This window comes from Notamacropus eugenii, chromosome 1, assembly GCF_028372415.1.
Source record: "Notamacropus eugenii isolate mMacEug1 chromosome 1, mMacEug1.pri_v2, whole genome shotgun sequence".
Taxonomy (NCBI): Eukaryota; Metazoa; Chordata; class Mammalia; order Diprotodontia; family Macropodidae; genus Notamacropus; species Notamacropus eugenii.
Genome location: NC_092872.1, coordinates 381,081,786 through 381,109,074, shown reverse-complemented (window position 1 = coordinate 381,109,074; position 27,289 = coordinate 381,081,786). Strand labels below are relative to the sequence as shown.

At 36.5% G+C, this 27,289-nt stretch overlaps 1 long non-coding RNA gene across 2 annotated transcripts in view; it reads right to left on the bottom strand.

The window, feature by feature from the left end:
• Positions 1 to 1,006: 1,006 nt before the first annotated feature.
• Positions 1,007 to 27,289, bottom strand: part of LOC140526008 (uncharacterized) — a 143,455-nt gene continuing 117,172 nt past the window's right edge. The window contains exons 2-4 of one of the 2 annotated variants that reach the window (XR_011974201.1): positions 26,552 to 26,744; positions 5,689 to 5,777; positions 1,007 to 1,380 (exon numbers count right to left, since the gene is read on the bottom strand). This is a non-coding gene — a long non-coding RNA (uncharacterized lncRNA). The remainder of the gene's footprint in view (positions 1,381 to 5,688; positions 5,778 to 26,551; positions 26,745 to 27,289) is intronic. The other variant, XR_011974203.1, reaches the window with a different exon arrangement.

The window sequence follows — 27,289 nt, the reverse complement described above, 5'->3', positions numbered from 1 at the left end:
AGAAGTGAAGACTTAGATACAAAATGACCATTTTCACATATTTGAAGAGTTGTCATGTGGAAGTTGTCATATGGATTAGACCTGCTCTCCTTGTCCCTGGAGAACAGAGCTAAGGCCATTGGTAAGAAGTTTCAGGGAGGTATCATTCAACCAAATATAAAGGGAATAAATCATGCACTAAGTTTTACCAGTGCTTATGGTAGCATGGAGATGACTCTGGCTTCTCATAGGCAATGTTACACAAGTTTTGACAGGTAAGTTTTGACAGGTCTTGAAGGCTAAAAAGGCTTTGAATAGATGCTCAGTGACTGACCATATTCTCCAAAGGTGACCGTCCCTAATTTCCAGAAAGCTCAATAGAGGGTGATGATTTTTTTCAACCACAGTAACTCTACCAAGACTAGTCATAGAGTTATCTCAATATGTGTTCATAGGAGAAGCCACCCACATAAAAAAGAATCACTGTTTCTTGAAATATTGAATTATGATGAGGTAAAAACTCCTTAACAGTTGGAGCTTGCCCAAAGTAGAATGTGCTGCTCATAATGAAGAATGGAATACCAGGCTAAGAAGGAATGACAAATGATGGAGAAGTAAAGAGGTTTGCCTGAGGGCATGTTGCACTTTAGTGAGAGAGTGAAGATGAGAATTCAGTCCTGCATTCCCACTGCATGTGGTAACTTTGATTTATCCAAGGGTGGGGAATCTGCAGCCTCCAGGCCACATGCGGCTTTGAGGCCACAGGTCTCCACCTTTGGGCTTACTGTTCATGTTCCAAAGTTTTGGGAAAATATTCTGTACCTTTGGAATCCAGACATTCATCCTGGTAAGCAGCTGATAGGGGAGGAAGAGAGAAGCTAACTCTCCTTTCTCTAACTGATGCTAAAAGTCAACACCCCACACCTCAGGCTCTTATACCTTACAATTACCCTATAGAGACACCTGAAGCAAATGAGGTACAATTACTCATCACCTCTTTCACATGTACCGTTTTAGACTGTTGGTCTCTTGTGACTACTGTTTATTTTCTAGGTTACTCTTATTACTAACGAAAATCAAATTTGAGGGAAAATACAATGTGAAGTTTGCCCTAAACCCCCACACCCTCCAAGAATGACCCTGGCAGCTGAGGCCTTAAACAGTTTATCTTAACCTTTTGTCCTCACAAATCCTTGGGCCTTCCTTTCATGTGGCTCTGATTGGCAGCTTTGTGTTATAGGAAAAATAATCATTTTTTCTCCTGGAGATTGATGAAACAGCTCACAGCTATGCATCAGAGAGCTGAGCTCTGGTATTCTGGGTGTAGCCAAGTGGTTTTTCTTCATTTCACATTTCCTGCTGTCTCCCAATGAGGACCCCTGCTTGTCCAGGCAACTGGATCTGAAAGGAAAACAGGGAGTTGTAGCCAAGAGTTGTTTAAATTAGGTTAGAAGTCTAAGAATAGGGGGTAGAGCCAAGATGGCAGAGTAGAAAGACATGCATACTCTAGTTCTTCCCCCACAGTAGATAAAATACTTGTAAAAAATGACTCTAAACAAATTCTAGAGCAACAAAAGCCACAAAACTACAGAGTAAAAGAGATTTCCAGCTCAAGGTAGCCTAGAAGGCCAATAGGAAAGGTCTGTTGCACAGGGTGCAGAGTGGAGTGCAGCCCACAAAGCCCAGCCCAGACTTGGTCACATGGCAACAGCAGGAACAGAACCTTGAGGATGGAATCTCTGGCAGTAGCTGCAGTTCACAGATCCCTCAAATGCCAAAGACAGCTTCAAAGTTCAGTGAGAAAGCTTTTTCACATGAGTGAGAAGTGAGCAGGGTCCCTGCCTAACCCCAGCCCCAGGCAGCAGTGGCAGCAGCTGCAGCAGCAGCAGCATCCATTCTTGGAGCCCTCTACCTACCCCTGGCGGAACTGAGCAGCTGATCTGGGTCTCAGCCCTGAGTGGCAACCCAGGGATGAGGAAGAGTGCTGGCTGGCATGGTGGAGGCTCTGCAAAGGGAATTCTACTTGCAGATCCTGGGCAAAAAAGCTTTGGTAGCTCCCAGACCAGAGCACAGGCCAGGAAGATGAGTAAACTCCTCTCTCTTGACAGTGCCACCTTGGAGGAACTGAGAATTTATGGGTCGCTGGAGTATGCCCTCAACTTGACAAAAGACTCAAAAGTCAAATAACTGCATGGAAAAATACCCAAAAAAAGGGAAAAATAGGACTATAGAAGGCTACTTTCTCAGTAAACAGGTATTTTCCTCCATCCTTTCAGATCAGGAAGAACAAAGCATACCATCAGAAGAATACATCAAAGTCAAAGCTTCTTCACTCAAACCTCCAAAATAAATCTGCAATGATCTCAGGCCATTTAAGAGCTCAAAAAGGAGCAATGCAAGAAAATCATGAAAAGTGAGTCAACAGCTTAAAAAATGCTGAAGAAAATAACTCCTTGAAAAATAGGCTAACTCAATTGGCAAAAAAGCTCAAAAAGTCAATGAGTAGAAGCATGCTTTAAAGAGCAGAATTAGCCCAAAGGAAAAGGAAGTTCAAAAGCTTATTGAAGAAAATAGTTCTTTAAAAATTAGAAGAGAGCAAATGGAAGTTAATGACTTTATGAGAAACCAAGAAATTACAAAACAAAAGCAAAAACATGAAAAAAATGAAAGATAATGTGAAATATCTTATTGGAAAAACAACTGTCCTGGAAAATAGATCCAGGAGAGACAATTTAAAAATTATGTGACTACCTGAAAGCCATGGTCAAAAAAAGAGCCTAGACATTATTTTTCATGAAATTATCAGTGAAAACTGCCCTGATATTCTGGAAACAGAGGGTAAAATAAATATTGAAAGAATCCACCCATCACCTCCTGAAAGCAATCCAAAACCAGAAACTCCTAGGAATACTGTAGCCAAATTCCAGAGTTCCCAGGTCAAGGAGAAAATATTGCAAGCAGCTAGAAAGAAACAACTAGAGTATTGTGTAAATACAATCAGGATAACAGAAGGTCTAGCAGCTTCTACATTAAGAGACTGAATGATTTGGAATATGATATTCCAGAAGTCAAAGAACTAGGATTAAAACCAAGAATCACCTACCCAGTAAAACTGAGTATAATACTTCAGAGGAAAAAATGGTTATTCAATGAAATAAACAGCTTTCAAGAATTCTTGATGAGAAGACCAGAGCTGAGCAGAAAAATTGACTTTCAAACATAAGAATCAAGAGAAGCATGAAAAGGTAAACAGGAAGGAAAAATCATAAGGGACTTACTAAATTGTTTACATTCCTACATGCAAAGATAATATTTATAACTCTTGAAACTTTTCTCATTATTTGGGTAGTTGGAGGGATTATACACACACACACACACACACACACACACACACACACACACAAAACACAGAGTGAGTTGAATAGGAAGGGATCATATCTAAAAATATAAAATTAAGAGGTGAGAGAGGAATGTATTGGGAGAAGAAAGGGAGAAATGGAATAGGACAAATTATCTCTCATAAAAGAAGGAAGAAAAAGTTTTTTCAATGGAGGGGAAAAGGGGGGAGGTTAGTGGGAAAAAGTGAAATTTAACTCTCATCACATTTGGCTTAAGGAAAGAATAACATGCACACTCAATTTGGTATGAAAATCTATCTCACGCTACAGGAAATTAGGGGAGAAGGGGATAAGTGGGGTGGAGGGGATAATGGAAGGGAAGGCAAATGGGAGGAAGGAGCAATTGTAAGTAAACTTTTTGGGGAGGTACAAGGTCAAAAGAGAGAATAGAATAAATGGGGGGCAGGATAGCATGGAGGGAAATATAGTTAGTCTTACACAACATGACTATAATAGAAGATGTTTGCAAAGCTTCACATATATAGCCTATATTGAATTGCTTGCCCTCTCAGTGGGGATGGGTGGGGAGGGAGGAAGGAAGAGAAGTTGGAAATCAAAGTTTTAGGAACAAGTGTTTAGAATTGTTTTTGAATACAATTGGGAAATAAGAAATACATGTAATGGGGTATAGAAATTTATCTTGCCCTACAAGACAAGAGAGAAGATGGGGACAAAGGAAAGGAGGCATGTTAGAAAGGAGGGCAGATTGGGGGAAGGGGTAATCAGAATGCACAGTGTTTTGGGGTATTGGTAGTGGAGAGATGGGGAAAAATTTGGATCTCAAAATTTTGTGGAAATGAATATTGAAAACATAAAATAGATAAATAAACATTAAAAAGAAGCTAAATTTAAAAAAAATAAAGACACGTTAAGATAATTTAAAAAAAGAAGTTTAACAATTACATTTACCATTGAAAGGCAGTTTAGCAAATATCTAATCCAACTTTTTCATTGTAGAGGAGACAAAGTCAAGTCTTGAGCCCAAGATCATACTGATAGTTAAGTGGTAGAGTCTGAATTTTTCAACCATAACTTCAGACTCCAAATTCAATGCTCTTATCATTCTATCATGCTACCTTTTTTTCTAAGAGAAGGCATTAGGACAGGAGTTGGGTGTATGTAGACCCAGAATTTGTTAGCTCAAGTTGTCAATGCTAATGATAGAAAAGCCATGGATTCCCTTCTTAGGTAGATCACAATTTGACTTTGTTTGGCCTTGGACTGGTTCAGCCATGACTCTGGCCCTAGACTAAATTCTAACTTCTGTTACAATTTGAATTCTTACCAGCTGCAGTCATATGCTAAGTCTTGACCCTTGTTGACCACTAATTCTAAGCATTGCCCTTTGTTTTAAGCTGCCTTTGGGAGGAAGAGCAAAGGCAATGAAATAGGGGAGCCTGTATCCCAGGAAGCATAATCTGGAGAGTGGCCACTCAAGGAGCAATGTGTAGCATCCAGGGATGGGGGCACCTACTTCCCATTTCCTCAGTGGCTCTGAATCAGAAGACAGTGAACTAACTTTTTTCTGGTAAACAGTAGCATCATAACAAATGTAGCCTAAGTTCCTTCTAGTTTAATGGAGTTTTCATGAAATATGACACAGCCCATACAAAAGTTTCCCAGAGCCATAAATTACCTGAAATAATTACAAGTTCAAACCAGAATGATTCTGAATCAAAAAAAAAAAATGGCCTTGTTGAGATTTGCCATGGTTGTATAAAAAACATCATCTTGCGTTCTGTATTTGATGTAAATGACAGGTAGAGAGGAGGCAACAGTGTCTTAAAATTCAGAGCAAATCATGTCCCATGACCTTGGCTATAAATCTGACAAAAGGCATATACAGGGGTGGTCCTTGTTACCTAAGAGCATTTTCTGTTTTCAAGTTTTATTTGAGCCCATATTTCACCTTCCTTCCTCCCTTAAAATGTAGGAGTTGTTTATGCTCCATTATCTTAAGTATATGCTCTTATGTAGGGATAATATGATAAAGTAAACTTGTATTAGCTGTTAAAGGACTAGACTTTGAATTACATACAAATAGAATCCTAGGTCTGGAAGGGACCTTGGAACATAAAATATAAGATGCCAAAGTTGTAAGAAAACTCAGAATATGGCATAGTGTAACTAGAAGGGAAGTCATATGGTGGCAGCTGACAGAGGCAACAGTCCTGTGAGGCAGGGATATGAATCGTCTTCCCCCACCACAGAAGAGCTATTACCTTTCCCCTTCTACCTTTACCCAGACCAGTTATTGTCCAGGGTTAATTAACTGGGTAGCCTTTCTCCCTTTAGCATTTTGAGGTCTCACCTGTAATTACTCCACTGTTCAAAGATGTCAAATATGTTTACTCAGGATATTAAAAATGCATGTGGTCCCTCAGGATAGGGGAAGTAATTCTGGAAAAGAAAAAAAAAAACTAAGAAAGCTTCCCTGAAAAAAATACATAATCTTTGTGAGGAAAATAGGAAAACAGGAAGATCACAGTTTGATGTGGTGTTCGAGTCATTCAGCACAGGATTTTTTCTCCCCAAACAAATAGTCAATAGTAAAAACTTTGTACTAATCAGAGTTACATGGAAGCTAAAATGGGTATCTTCAAAGGCCATCTGCTGAAGGTATTCAAAACATAGACTGGGACGATTGTTTGTCAAGAATGACCTTGGATGTAGTTCCCAGCTTTACAATTTGATGTCATGATTCTAGAATAGGATAATAAATAACATAGGAAGTACAAATGAATCATTAAAACCTCGATAGTTTCCCCTGTAAGTCTCCAATCTAGTTAAGGAGATAATACTTAACACATATGAAAACATTAAGGAATATTATAACCATATACAATATATAACCATACGCTGATTGAGATTCGAATTATGAAAAGCTTGGGTATTTTCTCCTCTCAGGTCTTCACCTTTCTCATTTGTAAAAAAAAAAAAAAAAAGCGTTGAACTATTTTATCTCTAACGTCTCTTCCAGCTCCAACAATTCTATGATTTTGTGATTTATTGATTACACCCTTATAGCTCTGGTGCTAAAGCTTTAGGTGATACAAAAGATATAAGGTGTAACCCCTATGCTCAAGAAGCTTACAGTAACTAGTTAGGTTTAGGAATCATATACCTAAGAAAAGATACACTAACAACACAAAACAAATGTCAAATGCCAAGTGAGCAACATACTTTTACACTTGGATGATTACATGATCTCACTCTAAGGGGGGGCCAGAAGGGGTGTCCTTTTTTGTCAGTGCAGCTCAAAACCTATACCTGAGAATTTTCCCCCTCATTTTCTTTTCATTTATTTATTTTTCAATTTGTGAGTTCTTATGTGATCCCTGTTTTTGTGTTTCTGCAAATGAATTTCCAAAAACAATGTGTGCAGTACATAGGAGGCCTGCTCTGGGTCTTTTACTGCTTTGAAGCTTTTTCTTCTTGGCTCAGGGGACCTCCACAAGGGACTCTGGGCTCAAAGAGACCTGAGTTCAATCCTGGGAAATTTTGATATGGAAGATTACCTGTCTGTCTCTGTCTGTCTGTCTGTCTGTCTGTCTGTCTGTCTGTCTGTCTCTCTCTCTCTCTCTCTCTCTCTCTCTCTCTCTCTCTCTCTCTCTCTCTCTCTCTCATCTTTCTGCCAAGTTCAGTCCTGGAAGGTCAGATTCTGTCTTGCATATGCTCCCATCCTGGAACAAAACTCCAAGAAAATCTATAAAACAAATCTTAGGGGTGGTTCATGCCTAGGGTTTTCCTCAATGTGAATAGCAGGAATCCATCCAACAAGTCTTCTCAATCTACAGTATGGTTATTGACTACCAAACAGCTTTTTTCTTCTTCCATAATAGAAACAATACAAGACTGACAGGACTCAAAGGCACACATGAATAGATACAGGAAGTAAAACTCCATCATTCCAGCAGGAAGGCAAAGACCTTTGGTGGGATTGATAGTCAAATATTTCACATTTCCCTCAGTTAGACACCATGTGAACAACTCATAAAGTCCAGATCCCTTTATAACCTGGCTGCTTTCTAACTTTCTAGTCTTACATTTGATTTCCCATTGCATGTTATGATAACCTATTTGTCAGTCCTTACACATGACACTTCCTCCAGCTACTGTCTCTGAGTGTTTGGAATGACAATCCCCCATCCCAGGAATTATCTCTCTCCTCACTTCCAGTGGTTATCTTCTATTTAAAATTCGATTCAAATCTTATCTTCTTTAGAAGGCCTTTCTAGTTCTTCCTCTCACCTACCTTGTCTTACTAATTGATAGTCCATTTCTTCCATAATGACCTTCTTTTCATTTGATCTATATGTGAATATTATATATATATATATATACAAAGAAATTTATATGTAACATATACATATGCATGAATGCATATATGTAACATATGCACCTCTAATACATTGCTTTTTGCATATTATGAACTCCTTGAGGGTTTACGTTTTTGCATTTCTTTTTATCCCTAGTGCTTAGCACAGTGCCTGATACATAATAAGCATGGCATATCTTATATTCTGACTGCCTGACAAGCCAGGTCCTAGCTTTCTTTAATCTTTTAGAAACAAAGTGACCCTGTCTTCTTTTCCTCAGAAATTCCTTTCTTCCACTCATGGATGCATACTGTTTGATTCAGCAATATTGCTTCTAGGACTATAACCCAAAGAAATTCTAAAAATGAGAAAGGGTCCCACATGTACAAAAATATTTATAGCAGCTTTCTTTTGTGGTGGACAAGAACTGGAAATTGAGGGGATGCCCATAAATTGGGGAATGACTGAATAAGTTGTGGTATATGAATGTAATGGAATACTATTGTGCTATAAGAAATGATGAACAGGAAGACTTCAGAGAGGCCTGCAAGAACCCCTATGAACTTCTAATGAGTGAAAGGAGCAGAACCAGGAGAACTTTGTACACAGCAACAACCACAGTGTGTGAATTATTTTTCTGGTACATTTAGCATTTCATAGCAACACAAGGACCTAAAAAATTCCCAATGGACACTTGAAGCAAAATGCTTCCACATCCAGAGAAAGAACTATGGAATTGGATCACAGAATGAAGCAGACCATTTTCTCTTCTGTTTTGTTTTGTTTTGGTTTCATGGCTTCTTCCATTCATTTTCATTCTTCTATGCAACATGACTAAGGTAAAAATGTATTTAATAAGAATGTATGTGTAGAAACTATATAATATTGCACACTATCTTGAGGAGGAGTGGGAGAGGGAGGTGGGAAGGTGGGGGAGGATGAAGGGAAAATTTAAGATATATGGAAGTGATTGTAGAAAACTGAAAACAAATAAATTAATTTTTTTTAAAAAAAGAATCTTACAGACACTGAGAGAGGTTAAGTGACTTGTCTAGGCTCACAAAGCCAATATATATTAGAGGTAGAAGCTATGGCTAACTCTTGCTACTACAGAGACCAGATAGAAAAAAATAATAAAATTAATCTGGAAGAAGAAAAGGCCAAGAATATCAAAGGAATCAATGAAAAAAAAATGTGAAGGAAGGTGACCTAGAAGTACCAGGTCTCAGACTGTATTAGAAAAAGATAATCATCAAATCAGTCTGTAACTGACTAAGAAATACAGTAGCAGATCAGTGGTATAGAATAAGAATATAATATACCATAGTAAATGACCATAATAATCAAGTATTTGATAAATATAAAGATCCAAGCTTTAATGACAACAACTCACTATTTGACAAAACCTTCTGGGAAAACTGGAAATCAGTTTGGAAGAAACTTGGTGTTTTTGTCAGAAACTTGTTTTGTAACAAACTTGGTGAGATGATGGTATAGGCCAGCATCTCACACCATAAAAGACAAAGTCAAAATGGGTAAGAGATTTAGACCGAAAAGGTGATCTCATGAACAAATCAGGGGATGGTGGAAAATTTTATCTGTCCTATCATTGGATGAGGGAAGAATTTACAGCTAAACACAAGATACAGAACATTACAGGATGTAAAATGGATGAGTATGATTATGTTAAATTTAAAAGGTTTTATGCAAATAGAAGCAATACAGCCAAGATTAGAAGGAAAGCAGGAAACTAGGGAAAAGTTATGGCAAATTTTTTTTAATGAACACCTCATTTCTCAAATATATAAATATAAATTTTTAAGAATACAAGTCACTCCCCAATTGGTAAATGGTCAAAGGATATGATCAGGCAGTAAGAAATCAAAGCTATCTATAGTGATATGAAAAGTGATCAAAATTATTATTGATTAGAGAAATGCAAATTAAAACAACTCTGAGGTATTGCCTCCCACATATTAGGTGGGTAAATATGACAGAAAAGGAAAAGAAAAATGTTGGAGGGAATATGGGAAAATGGAAACACTAATATATTGCTGGTGGAGTTGTGAATTGATGATCCAACCAACCTGAAGATCAATTTGGAACCATGCCATAAGGGCTATAAAACTTTACACATTCTTTACTACTAGGTCTGTATCCCAAAGAGATAAAAAAAAAAAAGAAATAGAACCTATATTACAAAAATACTTAAAGCAGCTCTTTTTTGGTGGCAAAGCATTGGAAATTGAAGGAATGTCCACCAGTTGGGGAATGGCTGAACAACTTGTGACATATGATTGTAATGCAATGGTATTGTACTGTAAGAAATGATCAGTAGGATATTTCAGGAAATAAAACTGGAAAAACTTATATGAACTGATGATGCATAGTGAAATGAGTAGAACCAGAACACTGTACACAGTAACAGCAATATTGTACAATGATCAATTGTAAGTTACTTAGAAATTCTGATGAATACAATGATTCAAGACAGTTCCAAAGGACTGATGATGGCAAATGCTATCCACTTCCAGAGAGACCAATGATGGAGTCTAAATTCAAAGTGAACTATATTTTCAAGCTTTGTTTTTCTTGCTTTTTTGCAACATGGCTAATATTGAAGTATATTTTGCCTAATTTTTCATGTATAATTGAGATCACATTTTTTGCCTTCACAGTGGGTGGAGGAAGAATGGAAGGTGGGAGAAAAGTCTGAACTAATTTTTTAAATGGATGTTAAAAATATACAAATCATAATTTTTAGAAATTTGTAATCTCTAGAGATTGGGGATTGCTGTTGCCAAAAATCAAGACAGATGTTAACTTTGTTTGGAGAATCTTTTCAAGTACTTTATAATATTACTCTGTTTTTGCTTGTTTTTGCTTAACTATACTTATTTGTTACAAGAGAGTGTTTTCATTTGGGGGTAGAGGGAGTTAGTGGATAGTGATAGAGATGAAAAAAATGGAGTATCAATAAAAAATTTTAAAATATACATTTTTAAAGTCAGAAAGAAAAACAAACAAAAAGTATATTTATGTTACTACTGTGTGAAATTGACTTTAAATTTTTAAAAGATCACACAAATGGAAGTTCATGGTTTCAATCCCCTTCTTTTCTTCTTCATATATTGAAATGTTCATGTTTGTTAAATTCATAATAAGAAAGGAAAATATCTTCTTCCTCCTACAAAGGAGGCCTTGTCACATACACTTTAATTATCTTCTTGGTGCTCTATTTGTTTAGGCTCACCATGAATACTGCAAGGTTAGAATTCTCTAATGAGTGCCCCCATCAAGTACTATTTCTTTATGTCTTTGGATGCATGATAAAATCAATGCTTTTATTTTCCTCTGTGAGTAAAAGCTATGGGTCATCTTTTCCATTTCTCACAGCTTACTTCATTCTTGTAATTTCATTTATGTTGGAAATATCAAAATGGATATGATTCAGTTAAATTGACATTATGTACAATAAATACCATTATATAAGAGTTTAGAGGAGTTAATATCAGTGTGAGCTACAGGAATCAGTCGATCAAAAACATTTAATAAATGTGCCTACTATGTGTCAGGCACTGTGCTAAACACTGGGGATCAAAAGAAAGGCAAAAGACAGTTCCTGTTCTCTAGGAGCTAATAATCTAATTGGAGGAAAACAACACAGAAAAAGAAGCTGAAGATAGATAGATAGATTGAAAAACGAAAAGAGCTCAGCTATCTCTTTAAATGGGGGATTTAGAAAAAGCTCTCCACTTTCTGCCCTCTTCAACCAGAGGGAAGGACAGCAGCCAAGGTCAAAGGGAAGGCTTATCGATGAAGTCAGACTTGATAAATGTCCTGTGAAACACTTTATTTTAAGAGGGATAGTAGCATGCTCAGAGAAAGAATGTCAAGTCAAGGAAGCTACCTAAAAAATTTAGCTTTTTCAACTTTAACATACTTTAGGGAAGAGTTATCCAAATTCTAAAATTTATCACACATTCATATTTCATGTTTACTAAGCAACCTTCAATGAAATTCAAGGATAATAAAATAGTTTTTGTCATGAACTTTATCATGTTCTATTCACAAAATTTTAAGAGAGATTATAAATTCAGGGTCCAGAGACAATACTTGATTTCTACTTTGCATTTCCTGGATTCATGGAGCTAAATAATCTCAGAATTAGAAGTTGTAACAGCAAACAAAGTAAGATCTTTTGCTGTTTTTCTGGATTGAATTTTAGCCAATCAGACATGTAAGTGGGCTCTAACCAATCACATGCATACATGTGGATTCTAGTCAATCAGGTCCTGAGTAGAACTGTATGTAAAGAAAGCAAGTGTTGAGAAAGTAGACATTGAAGAGAGTCAGCTTTGAAAAGGTGAGCCAGCATTGAGAAGAAGAGTGTTAACAGGAGACCTCTGAGAGCAGACTTGCAAGCAAATAGAGCCATAGTGTGGCTCTATGGGAAGGAGGCTGAGTTTAAGAGAGCGGTTAAAGTGAACTTAGCTATTATCACAGAGGCTCTGGACTTTGGAGGTGAATTCAAAAGACAGTGTTGGTAGTATATGTCAGTATTGTTGGTCTGTTGAACTTTGTTTTCCCAGAGGCAGAAGCAGCAGACATGATCCAGGAGAGGTTGGAGTGGAGCAGTCCCTGTGAGCTGAAAAATGGAGCAGAAGTGGAGAGCTGCCTATGTGTGAACCCAAGCAAGAGTCGGAGAAAGAGCCATGGGACTTGAAAGTCAACCTTGAGTTAGGATGTAAGAGAACTTTGCTTGGACACTAGGTGTTGATTGGAGAGATTGTTCTTATTGTGACCTAGGGGTGGGCAGTGTGATATTTTCTGCTACCCCTTAAGGACACATCATTCTAGGAAAGATGCTACCCTGAGACCCCCTGATTTTGGGGATGCAATGATATATGCTGTGTAGTGTGATGTTCTTACTGTGACCTAGGGGTGGATGATGTGGTATTTTCTGCTATCCCTTAAGAATGTGTTGTGTTAGGGAAGACCCTAGTCTGGGATGTCCAGATTGTGTAAACAAGCATTTTGGGAAATGCTACTGAATGTAATGATATATGCTATGTGCCATGGGACATACTAAGTGTTATGGGATATACATGGATAGATAGACAGACAGACAGACAGACAGACCAATAGATAGATAGATAGATAGATAGATAGATAGATAGATAGATAGATAGATAGATAGATAGATAGATAGACAGACAGACAGAGAGACAGATAAACAGATACATTTTTAAAGGATGTTGCTATGAATGTTATGCTTTACTTTATTGAACAATGTTTAGTTTATTGATGAATAAATAGAGAGTTCATTATACTGTGTGATTAGACCCTTGAAATCTTTCAAAGCAGCAGTTCTCATGTGTGCTGCCATGATTGGTGATACACAAGTCTGAAAAAATATATCAGAACTTAGAATACAAAATGTTATTTTAGGAGGATCCTGAAAATATAGAACACAGTGTTAGACAGAGTTGTATGGGACCTTAAAATACAAGAAAGTAGAGAAAGTATGACCCAATAAGTCAATTTCCCAAAAGGGTAATAGAAAAAAAATCCCAGAAACTAATAAGCTAATGAGACAACCAGATATTTAAATAAGTCCAAACATATGTAAGTAAATACTGAAAGACAAATGAAATTAAATGATCATCTCATGAGGGACAAGATCCCTGTGGATTTCCAAGAGAACATGGGACATAGACTATTTTCCACAAAGAAGTAAGAGAGAAAACAGAATGATAAAAGCAGAAATTAGGGCATTCATAATAGAAATAATTGGCAGAATAAAAACAAAATTTCAATATATGATGATGAATATTTTCAAAGAAATGAAAGAAAGAAACAACTTGTCAGGAATCTCAAACTTCAGGCCTGGCATTCTATCCACTGCACCAATTAGCTGCCCATGCTGATCAATAGCAGGAACAGAACTAAGAGGAGCCTCTGTATTTGCATCCTAGCTGAAAGAGGGATACCTAGTCTCAAAATATGTAAACAAAAATAAAACCCAAAATATTATCTCTATACCATGAAAACCTATTGATCTCAAAAATATGTAGATACAACTCAAGGATTCAAAAAAACACAAGAGATAATACAAGAAATTGCCTAGAAATTCAGAAAACAGGAAAAAAGTGACAGTAGGAAAAAAATCATACATCTCATATTGAAAAAAAAATGCCTTTTGCTGTAAACACTAACACTTATTATTACATTTACTAACTTTAATGACAAATGCCAAATTCTTCAAGTAACCAGAAGACCTTTATATATAAAGGAATTAAATAACACAAGATTATTCTGTACCATCCAGAAATCACAGAAGAGAATGGAATAATACATTCCAAAGAGCAAAGTGTAATTCAGGTAACATTTTTCTTGTAAGCCTCATAAAAGTAAATGCTCCATGAAAGGACATGAACATTCAATAAACATTGGAGAAGCAAAGTCAATGAACTAAAAATCACTTAAAACCTTCCTACAAGTAAAACAGACATATGCAAACTGTTTGCTTTGCAAACACTCTAAACAATAGAAACCCAAGATAAATAATTATAGCTACCCAGAAAAGTACAAGAAACCAAATGTTACCCCAGAAAAAGAGGGAAAAGTAGAAAGAGGAAGACACTTATGTCATTACAAACAACAGCTACCACAAAATAACATATGGATCCCTAAGCAATTTCTACTTAAAAGTACACAGAGAGATAAAGAGAAAAGTGGAAAATTAAAAGCAGTGAGGGTAGATGAACAGGACTGAAACAACATGGATTAAATTCCTAAAACCCTGCTGGCAAGTGAATCAATTTCTTGTTGTTTTATAGGTCTAAATTCAAGAATTAGAAGGCACATAAAAGAGGACATGAAAGGAAAAAAATAGAGGTGAATATCTGATATTCCCTAATCAAGTCAATTGATTAAATGAAGGGAAAATAACATCTTAAATCTATCAACTATTGGAAAATGGGTGAGGTGTCAAAGGGAGGCATTGAAATAGGGAGGAAAGAGAGAAGGTTTCAAATTACTGATGGGGGGAGATCCCAATGAAGGACTTTCCCAGGGAAGGGAAAGATCCTGTGATGGGAGATAAGGACCTTATAAATAGTATAATGTGTAGGGACCTGAGGCAGAGAGAGACCAATACCTTCAAGTGTGTATTATGTACCCATGAACAGCATCCTGAATCAGAAGTAGAATCTGATCTCTTGGGGGCAATCAATACATGGATTAAGGGTTGGAGATTTGCTGGCAAATGGAAAAGAAAATAATCATGAGGAGGTCAGGGGATAGTAAATGGGCTTCATTATCAAGGTCATAGGGAAATTTCTACCAAAGTGTAGTAATTTTATACTCTCTGTACTACAGAAATTGACAATTACATGAGTGAGGCACAAAAAAAGGTATGCGGCGAGGAACAAAGCAACATCTATAAGGTAATAAAATAGAAATTCTTTAAAAGAAAGAATACAAAATAAGTATACTACAAGTTTTAATTCAATAAAAAACACAGAGATTAAGGAAGGAATGAAAAGTGTAAGGGTCATGAATCAAAGCACAGAAAGGGAAGAGAATTAATGAATAAAAAAAGGAAAAGATCCTTTTAAGAAAAGGTATACCACATGGCACCCAAGAGGAGCAAATCCGAGCAGGCTTCAGGGACAGAATCTCCAGCGGCCATGCAGGTCCCTCCACCTGCAGGCACCAAAGGTTAGTGAGAGAGTCTTTTTGGCATGCAGAGAGGGGAGTGGGGTGTCTCCATAACTCAGGCCCCGTCAGGAAGCAGCAGCAGACAGGGGCTCCCAAAGCAGGCAGGAGCTCAGATCCATTGTTGAAGGTCTCTGCATAAACTCCCTGAGGGAACTGAGCCCCGTGTGGCATACCTGCCCCCACCTGAGCACCTGAACATAATCTCACACTGAATAGCAGCCCCGCCTCTGCGGAAAGCCCTGAGGCTGGGAAGCAGCATTTGAATCTGAGCCCCTAAGCACTAGCTGGGTAGATGTGGAAGCCAGGTGGGTGTGTAGAGGAAACTCAGAGGTCAAGTAACTGGCTGGGAAAATGCCCAGAAAAGGGAAAAAACATAAGACTATAGAAGGTTACTTTCTTGGTGAACATATATCTCCTCCCATCCTTTCAGATGAGGAAGAACAATGCTTACCATCAGGGAAAGACACAGAAGTCAAGGTTTCTATATCCCAAACATCCAAAATAAATACTCAATGGGCTCAGGCCATGGAAGAGCTCAAAAAGGATTTTGAAAATCAAGTTAGAGAGGTGGAGGAAAAACTATGAAGAGAAAAGAGAGAGATACAAGAAAAGCATGAAAAGCAGGTCAACACCTTGCTAAAGGAGACCCAAAAAAATGCTGAAGAAAATAACACCTTGAAAAATAGGCTAACTCAATTGGCAAAAGAGCTTCAAAAAGTCAATGAGGAGAAGAATGCTTTCAAAAGCAGAATTAACCAAATGGAAAAGGAGGTTCAAAAGCTCACTGAAGAAAATAGTTCTTTCAAAATGAGAATGGAACAGATGGAGGCTAATGACTTTAAGAGAAACCAAGAAATCACAAAACAAAACCAAAAGAATGAAAAAATGGAAGATAATGTCAAATATCTCACTGGAAAAACAACTGACCTGGAAAATAGATCCAGGAGAGACAATTTAAAAATTATGGGACTACCTGAAAACCATGATCAAAAAAAAAAAAAAGCCTAGACATCATTTTTCATAAAATTATCAAGGAAAACTTCCCTGATATTCTAGAACCAGAGGGCAAAATAAGTATTCAAGAAATCCACCAATCACCACCTGAAAGAAATCCAAAAAGAGAAACTCCTAGGAACATTGTGGCCAAATTCCAGAGTTCCCTGGTCAAGGAGAAAATATTGCAAGCAGCTAGAAAGAAACAATTCAAGTACTATGGAAATACAATCAGGATAACACAAGATCTAGCAGCTTCTACATTAAGGGACAGAAGGGCATGGAATAGGATATTCCAGAAGTCAAAGGAACTAGGACTAAAACCAAGAATCACCTACCCAGCAAAACTGAGTATAATACTTCAGGGGAAAAAAATGGTCTTTCAATGAAATAGAGGACTTTCAAGCATTCTTGATGAAAAGACCAGAGCTGAAAAGAAAATTTGACTTTCAAACACAAGAATGAAGGGAAGCATGAAAAGGTAAACAGCAAAGAGAAGTCATAAGGGACTTATAAAAGTTGAACTGTTTACATTCCTACATGGAAATACAATATTTGTAACTCTTGAAACTATTCAGTATCTGGGTACTGGGTGGGATTACACACACACACACACACACACACACACACGCACATGCACACATGCGCACACACACACACACAGAGCACAGAGTGAATTGAATAGGATGGAATCATATCTTAAAAAATGGAATTAAGCAGTGAATGAGAAATATATTGGGAGGAGAAAGGGAGAAATGGAATGGGGCAAATTATCTCTCATAAAAGAGGCAAGCAAAAGACCTTTTAGTGGAGGGAAAAAGAAGGGAGGTGAGAGAAAAATATGAAGTTTACTCATCACATTCGACTACAGGAAGGAATAAAATGCACACTCATTTTGGTATGAAAACCTATCTTACAATACAGGAAAGTTGGGGAGAAGGGGATAAGAAGGGTGGGGGGGATGATGGAAGGGAGGGCATGGGGAGGAGGGAGCAATTTGAGGTCAACACTCATGGGGAGGGACAGCATCAAAAGAGAGAATAAAAGCAATGGGCAGCAGGATAGGATGGAGGGAGATATAGTTAGTCTTACACAACACAAGTACTATGGAAGTCATTTGCAAAACTACACAGATATGGCCTATATTGAATTGTTTGCCTTCCCAAAGGGAATGGGTGGGGAGGGAGGAATGAAGAGAAGTTGGAACTCAAAGTTTTAGGAACAACTGTCGAATACTGTTCTTGCTACAATAAATAAGAAATACAGGTAATGGAGTACAGAAAGTTTTCTGGCCGTACAGGACAAAAGAAAAGATGAGGACAAGGGAAGTGAGGGATGTTAGAAGAGAGGGCAGATTGGTGATAGGGGCAATTAGAATGCTCGGTGTTTTGGGGTAGGGGAGGGGACAAATGGGGAGAAAGTTTGGAACCCAAAATTTTGTGAAAATGAATGTTAAAAGTTAAATAAATAAATTTTTTTAAAAAAGAAAAGGTACAGAAAATTAAAAATTAAGGGAAAGACAGGACCAGAATTTTGTTTACTTATTTAAGAGAAAAATAAGAAGGGAATAATTAATCACTAAATAAATGAACAAAATAAAAAGTATATTTAGATTAATAACTTTGAAACTAAGGAAAGTGGGAGGGATAAGGGTGGAGAGTGAAAGAAAGGCAGCCTGTGGAAATAGGGTTGCCTTAAAGTAAATCAAGAAAAAAAAATGTAGAGATAAAGTACTTTCTTTAAAAAACAGGAGAATAGACATACACACATAATCACACACACAGACACACACACACACACACACACATATTTTTAAAATATCAGAGACCAATGGAAGAAAATATAAATTTATGATAGTCTAGTCTATGATAATTTTTTAGAGGCAGATAGGTGATTCAGTGAATAAAGTCTTGAGCCTGTAGTAACAAAGGCCTGAGTTCAAATCCAGACTCAGACACTGACTAGCTTTGAGACCCTGGCCAAGTCACTTAATCTCTGTTTGCTTTAATGCACTAGAAAAGGAAATGGCAAATCACTGCATTATCTTTGCCAAGAAAACCTCATGTACAGTAATGCTATGGCCCACAGGGTCATGAAGGGTCAGATAAAACTGAACAAGAACAAGTGATTACTTCAAACTAAAATTATTAAACAATTCAATAAAATGAAAAATAGTAATAGAATGAATAAGAAAACAAAGCCACACAATCTATTGCTTAAAAGAAATACATGTGCATAGAGAGAGAGTGCACAGAGTGAATTGAAGAGGATGGGATCATATCTTAAAAAAATGAAATCAAGCCGTGAAAGAGAAATATATCTGAAGGAGAAAGGGAGAAATGTAATGGGGCAAATTATCTCTCATAAAAGAGGCAAGCAAAAGACATTAGTGGAGAGATAAAGAGAGGAGGTGAGAGAAAAACATGAAGTTTACTCTCATCACATTCCACTAAAGGAAGGAATAAAATACACACTCATTTTGGTATGAAAACCTATCTTACAATACAGGAAAGTGGGGGATAAGGGGATAAGCAGGGTGGGGGGGATGATGGAAGGGAGAACATGGGGAGGAGGGGGCAATTTGAGGTCAACACTCATGGAGAGGGACAGGATCAAAAAAGAGAACAGAAGTAATGGGGGACAGGATAGGATGGAGGGAAATACAATTAGTTCTTACACAACACTACTACTATGGAAGTCATTTGCAAAACTACACAGATTTGGCCTATATTGAATTGCTTGCCTTCCAAAGGGAGGGGATGGGAAGGGAAGGAGAAAAAGAAGTTGGAACTCAAAGTTTTAGGAACAACTGTCGAGTACTGTTCTTGCCACTAGGAAATAAGAAATACAGGTAAAGGGGTATAGAAAGTTATTTGGCCCTATAGGACAAAAGAGAAGATGGAGACAAGGGCAGAGAGGGATGATAGAAGAGAGTCAGACTGGTGATAGGGGCAACTAGAATGTTCGGTGTTTTGGAGTGGGGGAGGGGACAAAAGGGGAGAAAATGTGGAACCCAAAATTTTGTGAAAATGAATGTTAAAAGTTAAATAAATAAATAATTTTAAAAAAAAAGAAATACATGTGAAAAATCAAAAGACAAACACAGATTAAAATTTAAGTCCTGCCACAAAATTTATTATGCATTAGGTGAATTTTAAAAAAGCAGGAATTGTTATTATGGTACCAGACAAAGCAAATGTGTATTTGTGTGTGTGTGTGTTTCTGTGTGTGTATGTGTGTGTGTGTGTGTGTACACACAGAGATATCATTATATAGATATTTGTATATGGTTGTGTATAAAATATGAATAAATATAAATAAGAAAAGTATATTATTCTGATTAGATAAAAACCATTATTAATATTAAACTTATATGCTCCAAAATTTTTAGTATCTAAATATAAAAAGAAAAAAATAACTCAGTTATGGGAAGACAGAGATGGTGATACAGCAACTGTATGATATTTTTAGCATCATTCTTTCCCTTTTGGAAAAATCTAACAGAAAGGTAAACAATAGGAAAAATATAAAATTTAACAAATTGTTTGAAAAAACAGAGTTAAATATCTATGGCATCTTCTCAAGGAGACTGCTAAAGAATATACATATTTTTCAGCATCACATAGACCTTTTACAAAAATTGACCACACTTTACAGCACAGAGATATTGCACATAAATTTACAAAGAAAAAATGCTAAGCATGTCCTTTATAGAGAATAATACAAAAAAGTATTAATCTGTACATGAAGCATAAACAAAAGACACAGAACCAATGGAAACTTAAATGAAATTCTAAATAATGTGTGGATCAAAGAACAAATAAGAGAAACAATTATTAAATATGAAAAGATAAGTTTAGTGATTAAACATTATATCATAATATCTAGAATTCAGCTAATGTAGTCAAGGGATTAAAAAAATTATAACCCTGGAAGCATACATTAACAAAATAGAAAATGAAAACTTTAATAAGGTGAATGTGCATTTAAAAATTAGAAAGCCATCAGTGGTCCATAGTGAGGAATATTGCATATATTTTCATACTTTTTCAATGTATTTGTCAATTTTGATTACGTTTCTTCCTCATTTTCTTTATTTTTCTTCAAATAATTATTCATCAAATATGATTGCTCTATAGTAGGAAGGAGAGGGGAGATAGGAGAAATCTTGGCAGTCCATAAACAAAATTTATCAGTGAAGCTTTATTTAAAAAGAATAAGAGGGTAACGTGAAAATAGAAAGAATACACTGGACATCTCCACAAAGAACACTGAAATTGCATACATCCAGGAAGGTTGTCACAGCCAAAATCTAGAATTTCCAGATCAAAAAAACTCCAACAACAACAAGTACCACAAACAATCAGAAAGAATAATCTCAAGTACCAAGAATCAGAGTGAAGATAATGAAAGAGTATACTGCATCCACTCTTAAAGTGAGGAAATCTTTAAATACAATATACCAAAAGGCAAAAAAAAAAGTCATAACCAAGAATAATCTTTTCAAATTACTATAATATTACAGAGACCAAAACAATGAAACTCTAATACACTAGAAGACTGTCAACTATTCATAAAGAAAATATCAGCATTAGGTAGAATCTTTGCAACATAAAAATTGAATAGGAAACAAAAGGAACATATAAAGGCAAATGCATTGAATTAGAAAGTGATAAGTGATGATAAAGTGCTTATATTTAAATATGGAGATAAGAAAAAATGTCACAGCTGTCTTCAAGGGAAATAGAGGGAGAAAAGAAAGGCAAATGTAGAACATGGAGTGGTTTTGCTCTGTAGTGTTGATTTTTAAAAAGAAAATGAAGAGAGAGCAAATAAGCAATTCATTAGGGAAGGGATGAGAAAGAAAGAGGATAAATTTACAATTTCTCAAAATTAGGATATGCCAGAATGTCTTATACGTAGGAGGAAGGTGTTGTGTTCATCCTTCATTGTCAAAGAAGACCATGCCATCAGAGAAGTGATGACATGACTTGCACTTGACTTTGTTTTGGGTGAGGGAGGGCTGTGCAGGTCACCAGCCTCACTTCTCCTCTAGAGCCATCTGAATCCACTGACCAGATATTCACCAGGATGACTGGAGATGGCGCAGAATGCACTGGGAGACGTTGGCCCCCAAATCAGGCATCTCATGAACCTCACCCATCTGAAGGGCTGGATACACTGGTATAGAGTTTGCAATATAAATTCATTGCATGCAACTGGAAAACAGGCAAAGATAGGCAGAAAAAAAGTGGGTTATAAAAAAGAGGGTAAGCAAATTATTTGTCTTCTCAATAATGGAGACAGGAAGGGAAGAAGAGAATTTGGAGCTTTAAATTTAAAAAACAATGTTAAAAATTGTTTTTACACGTAATTTGGGGAAAATAAAACACCAACTAAAAATTAAACATTTTTAAAAAGAAAGAGGATATAGACATAAGCAAAATGAACTTCAACTTCAAAGGAAAGATCATAAAGTAGGAAGTAAAAGAAGGGGAAAATTATATAAATATATAGTCTTGGTAAAAACAGGAGAGGGAGAAGAAAGATCAGACCACTCCAATTTTAGTTAACTTGTGTCAATAATATTCCTTTTCTTTATGTTTTTCTTCTATGTAAAGTCAGAGATAGGAGTGTGGGAAGGTGTATAAAAAAATGAATGTATGCTAGAGGGAAAAATACAATTAACAATCATAACCATGAAGGTGAATGTGATGAACTCATCCATAAAACTCAGGAAGGTAGCAGAGTGGATAAGAAAGCAGCAGCCAACAATATGTTGTTTACAAGAAACCACCCAAGAAGCATAATGATTTACAAAGATTTAAAATGAAGGGTTGGAACAGAATTTAGTGTACCTTAGGAAAATTCAAAAAAGCAGGGATGATGATCATGATTTCAGGCAAGGAAACAGTAAAAATAGACATGACTAAAAGAGATAAGTAGGGAAAAGATGGTATGCTTAAAGACACCACAGGTAATAAAATATAAAAGCTAGAATATCATTTTAGTATTTAAAACTAAAGTAAATAAAATTATTAGGAGAGATAAATACCATACTGTAATAGTTAGGGAACTCAAGGACCCTTCTGAGATCTAGATGAGTTTAACAAAAGATAATGAAATTAAGGACCTGAATAGGATTTAAAAAAAAAAAAATCTTAGATGCCTACTCATTATTGAATAAGAAAGGAGTATGTATACATGTATGTATGCATGCATTTGTGTATGCATGCATATATGTATATGCAGTTTTTCCTCAGCTTTGTAAAGCATATTTACAAAAATTGATCATATACTAGAAGATAAAATATTTATAAACAAATGCAAAAATCAAAAATATTAAATACATCCTTTACTGATCATAACAATAAAATATACTCAATTAAGGGCATTTGAACAAAGATTCAAACTGAGAGTCTAAATAACATAATTCTAAAGAATGTGTAGTCAAAGAACAAATCCTTGAAGTAACTTATTTCATCAAAGAAAATGACCAAAAGACTGTTGGGATTGGAAGCTCAATTCCGTGTGGACAGTCTCGGGTGGGTAAAGGTGGGAGCTTCTAAATCTTAGAGCTCTCACGAGACCCCCCCAGGAAACGGCAGGGAATCGAGGTGAACCGAGCTATCTCGAGTAATTCCGCCTCTTCCGGTGACAAACGTGTTGGGAGAGAGATCTCCCCGCCCTCGAGATTGTCCCGGATCTGGGCACACCTAGTTACCTAACAGCACGGTATTCAGATGCAAACTATGCGGCTGAAGGTTAAGTAGGATTGAGGAAGCCTGAAAGCTCTCTTAGCACAAGAGGAGCCAAGAGGACAGTAGGCTCCGCTTTTCTTCTTTCCTCTCTCCCCTCCCCCTCTCTCCCCGCTTGTACTTCTACTTCCAATCCCTTAAGATCCTAGCCTCCTTTGGAAATCTCCCCCTCTTCCTCCTAAGGAAGACCTCCCTGCACTTGTAACCGAGACCCTGAAATAAAGCTCAACCCTTGTTCGACTCTGGAACGTCCTTTCTCTCATATGAGCATCCGGTTTTGGCCAACCGAAGACCTCGGAGGTGAGGTAAGAAGACTCGGGTAGCCCACACAGGCCTCTAGGCCTGGCAAAAGACAATATATGAAAACTTTTGAGAGATAGCCAAAGCAACCACTAGGGGAATTTCTATACTTCTAAACATTATGATCAACAAAGTAAATTTAGAACAGAAAATGAAGTGAGCATACAATTGAAACAAAACAAAAAAACCTAAAAAAACCTGACACATTTAAAAGCAACTAAACAAAAGTGGAGAAAAATTATATACACATCATAAGAAAAAAAAAATGAAATCAAAATGAAATAATAGATAAAATTGAAAATAAAATTACTTAATTGATAAATAAAACTAGAGACATTTTTGAAAAATAATGAAACAAATCCCTAGATAATTTGATTTTTATTTTTTCTTTTACTGTTTATTAAATTTTACTTTTTTCAACCATCAGAAATGTGATTTCTTTCATTATCAACCCCCCACACACTAATGAAGAGGATGGGGAGCCTATTACAAATTTGTATACTCAAGTAAAACAAATTTCCACATTGCCCATATCATAGGAGAAACAGTTTCATTATACACCAAGTCCTTCACCTCTTTATGAGGAAGTAGATAATAGCTTTATCACAAGTCCTTTAAAATCATGATTAACCATTACACTGCTCAGAGTTCCTAATCCTTCAGAGTGGTTTGTCTTTTGTAATATTGATATTATGGTATAAATTGTTCTAATTCTACTCACTTCACTATGAAACAATTTAAACAAGTCAATCCAAATTTCTCTGAAACCACCGCTTCATATATAATTATATGTGCTATAATTATAATACACTACTATTCCATCAAATTTATATATCACAACTTGTTTAGACATTTCCCAATTGATAGGCATGCCCTTAGTTTCCAATTCCTTGCTGACACAAAAAGCAATGTTATACATTTATCTGTAATGCTTAGAGTTTGTTTTGCTTGGGACTAATCCTTCCCTTAATATGCTCATCCTCTCAATCTCTCTCTTCCTTCTCCCCTGGCTCTTGTTCCCCTATTTAATGAAAGATATATTTTTCACGCAGCTGTCTGTGTATTTTCTTACCTCCTTTGATTACTTTAGATGAGAGTGAGATTCAGTTGTCACCCACTCCCCTATACCTCTCTCCTCAATTGCATAGATTTCTACTTGCACACCCTAATTATATGAAATATTTTCCCCCAGCCTCCCATTTCCTCCACACCCCCAGTATATTCCTCTCCTCCTTTCCATTCTTCTTTTAGATCAAGATGTAACAGAGTCTCTCTTAAGCCCCCTGTCTACTTAAACTCCCTCTATTACTCCTGATGATAGGATTCAGGGAAGATCCACATATTACAATGTAAGTAGCTAAGCATGTTTAGTCACTTAAAATCGTTTGCTAATGTGAACCTTTTTTTGTTTCCCTTGACTCTTGTGTTTGCACTTCGAAGTTTCTATGCCGCGCTGGTCTTTTCATTAGGAATGCTTAGAAGCATATTTTATTAAAAATTAATTTCTTCTCCTGTGGAATCATATTTAGTTTTTCTAAGTTATTCTTGGTTGTAAGTCTACATCCTTTGCCTTCTGAAATATGATATTGATGGCTACTAAATTGTGTGTGATTGTGACTATGCCTCCCTGGCACTTGAATTCTTTCTTTCTATCTGGCTGTTTGCAGTATACTTTCTGTCACCAGAAGCCTCTGGAATTTGGCTATAATGTTCTTGGAAGTTTTCATTTTTTGTGATTTCTTTCAGCAAATGAACAGTGAATTCTTTCTATTTCTGCTTTGCTCTTTGTTTCTAAGAGATCTGGCAGTTTTCTCTTATGACTTCTTAGAATATATCTAAACTTATTTTTTTGATCATGGCCTGCAAGCAGTCTACTAATTTTTAAATTATCTCTCCTTGATCTGTTTTCCATGTTAGTTGATTTTGCTATGATATTCCTGCCATTTTCTTCTATGTTTTTAATCTTTTGACTGAATATTTCTTGTTATCTTGGATTCATTATCTTCCATTTAGTCAATTCTAAGTTTTCAGGGAGTGTATTGTTTAGGGTAAGGTTTTCTTTTTTTTCTTTCCTTTCTTTCTTCTTCTTTCTTTTTGACTTCATGGCATGCTGTTAATTTTTTTTCCAATTCTTCTATAATTCTCATTTTGTTTCCAATTTTCCCACTTGAGCTATTTCCTTTGTAAAAACATTTTCTAACTCTTGCTTCATTCTTCAAAGGAATTCTAGCTGAACTAGTAAAAGAAGCATTACTTATAGATGTTTTTGAGTTATTTTCTCCTCTCTTTGTGATTTGAGTGTTTCTGTCACCATAATGGCCTTTTAGGTTGGTATTCTTTTTTGTATGCCAATCCTTCCATTCTCCTTTCTAACTTTGGATTGTATATCAAGGCCAGTCTCTTTACACTTCTACAGGGAATGTCTGGCTTGGCCTACCTGCTTCTTTCTTGAATATTGAGCGCTGTGTTAGTCCAGGATCTTAGGGACAAATCAGACTAGAAGCCTGCAAACTTTTAGTGCTTTCAATTGCCACCCCTTCTCCCCCTACACACACACCTTAGCCCTACAAATTCCTGAACAGGGTTTTGGTCTAAGCAACATATATATGGTTTCACCTTTGGAGTTCTGATACACTGTTCCTAGACTCAGCCACTAATTGTCAACTGGAAAGCTCTGCTGGTCCAGGGTGACAGAAATCCTTTCATCTGGGATTCCTACCCTGGTTATTTCTCCATAGGTTTCAGGCTGGGGTAGAAGCTGTAACTGAGATCCATGCATACTCCAGGGGACAGAGACAAACAGTTGCTGCATGCTAATGAATTTACTCCTTGTTAAGTACATAGCTTAGAGTCCAAAGCTAATCCTTGACCTGGAACACCACCTCTAGACAGAGGTACTCATCCTGACTCTATGACCTAGAACTAGGTGGTGAATAATAGGGCTGCCAATTGATACTTGTTCCTCCAACCTATACAAGTTTTAGTCCTATTGCTTGGTCTGGGACCTCTTCTCATCCTGGTGTACATCCTGCTCTTGCTCTGGAATGTTAAATATGGTGCACTCCTGATTGGATCCTACCTCAATGGCTGCAGACTTCCTTGTCTCTCTCCCTATGCCAATGTCAGTTGGAAAATGATCCATGGTGATTTTTTTTTCTTGGATTTCTGGATCTGGATTCACTGCGGTACATTTCCTAAGATTGTTTGCAGGAGTCATGGAGGGTTGGGTGGCTAGCTGCTCTGTCATCTTGGTTCCACCTCTGTCAATTTGACTTTAAAATGAAGAAAGAGAAAACAAGGCAAATTCAAAACAAGTCAAGGAATAGAAAATAAAGAAAATTATTAGAAACAATTTTCTCAATTTTACACCAAGTGATAGGATATATGAATTTTTTAAAAATACAAAGTTCTCAGATTAAGAGAACACAAAATGGGGAAATTCAATAACCTAATCTCAGAACGAGAAATTAAAGAAACCATAAATGAATATATAAAAGGGGGGAAGATTACCAGGACCCAGACAGATTTACAAGTGGTGTTCATAAAACTATATGAGATAAGGCTGAAAAGGTATAGTGCCATTAGACAACAAAATCATTAAATATCAGATTTTGAAATTTAAACTTTATTTGGTAGGGAACAAGAAACTATTGAAGAGTTTTGAGTATAACAGTGACACAACTAAATCTCTAAGCAAGGAAGATTAAGCAAACAAAGATAAATTGTAAAGGGAAATCCTGATTGGAGATTAATTAAATAGTCCAAACACATAGTAATAGGAACCCTCATTATTGTAAAAGTGGGAAGAAAGATAAGG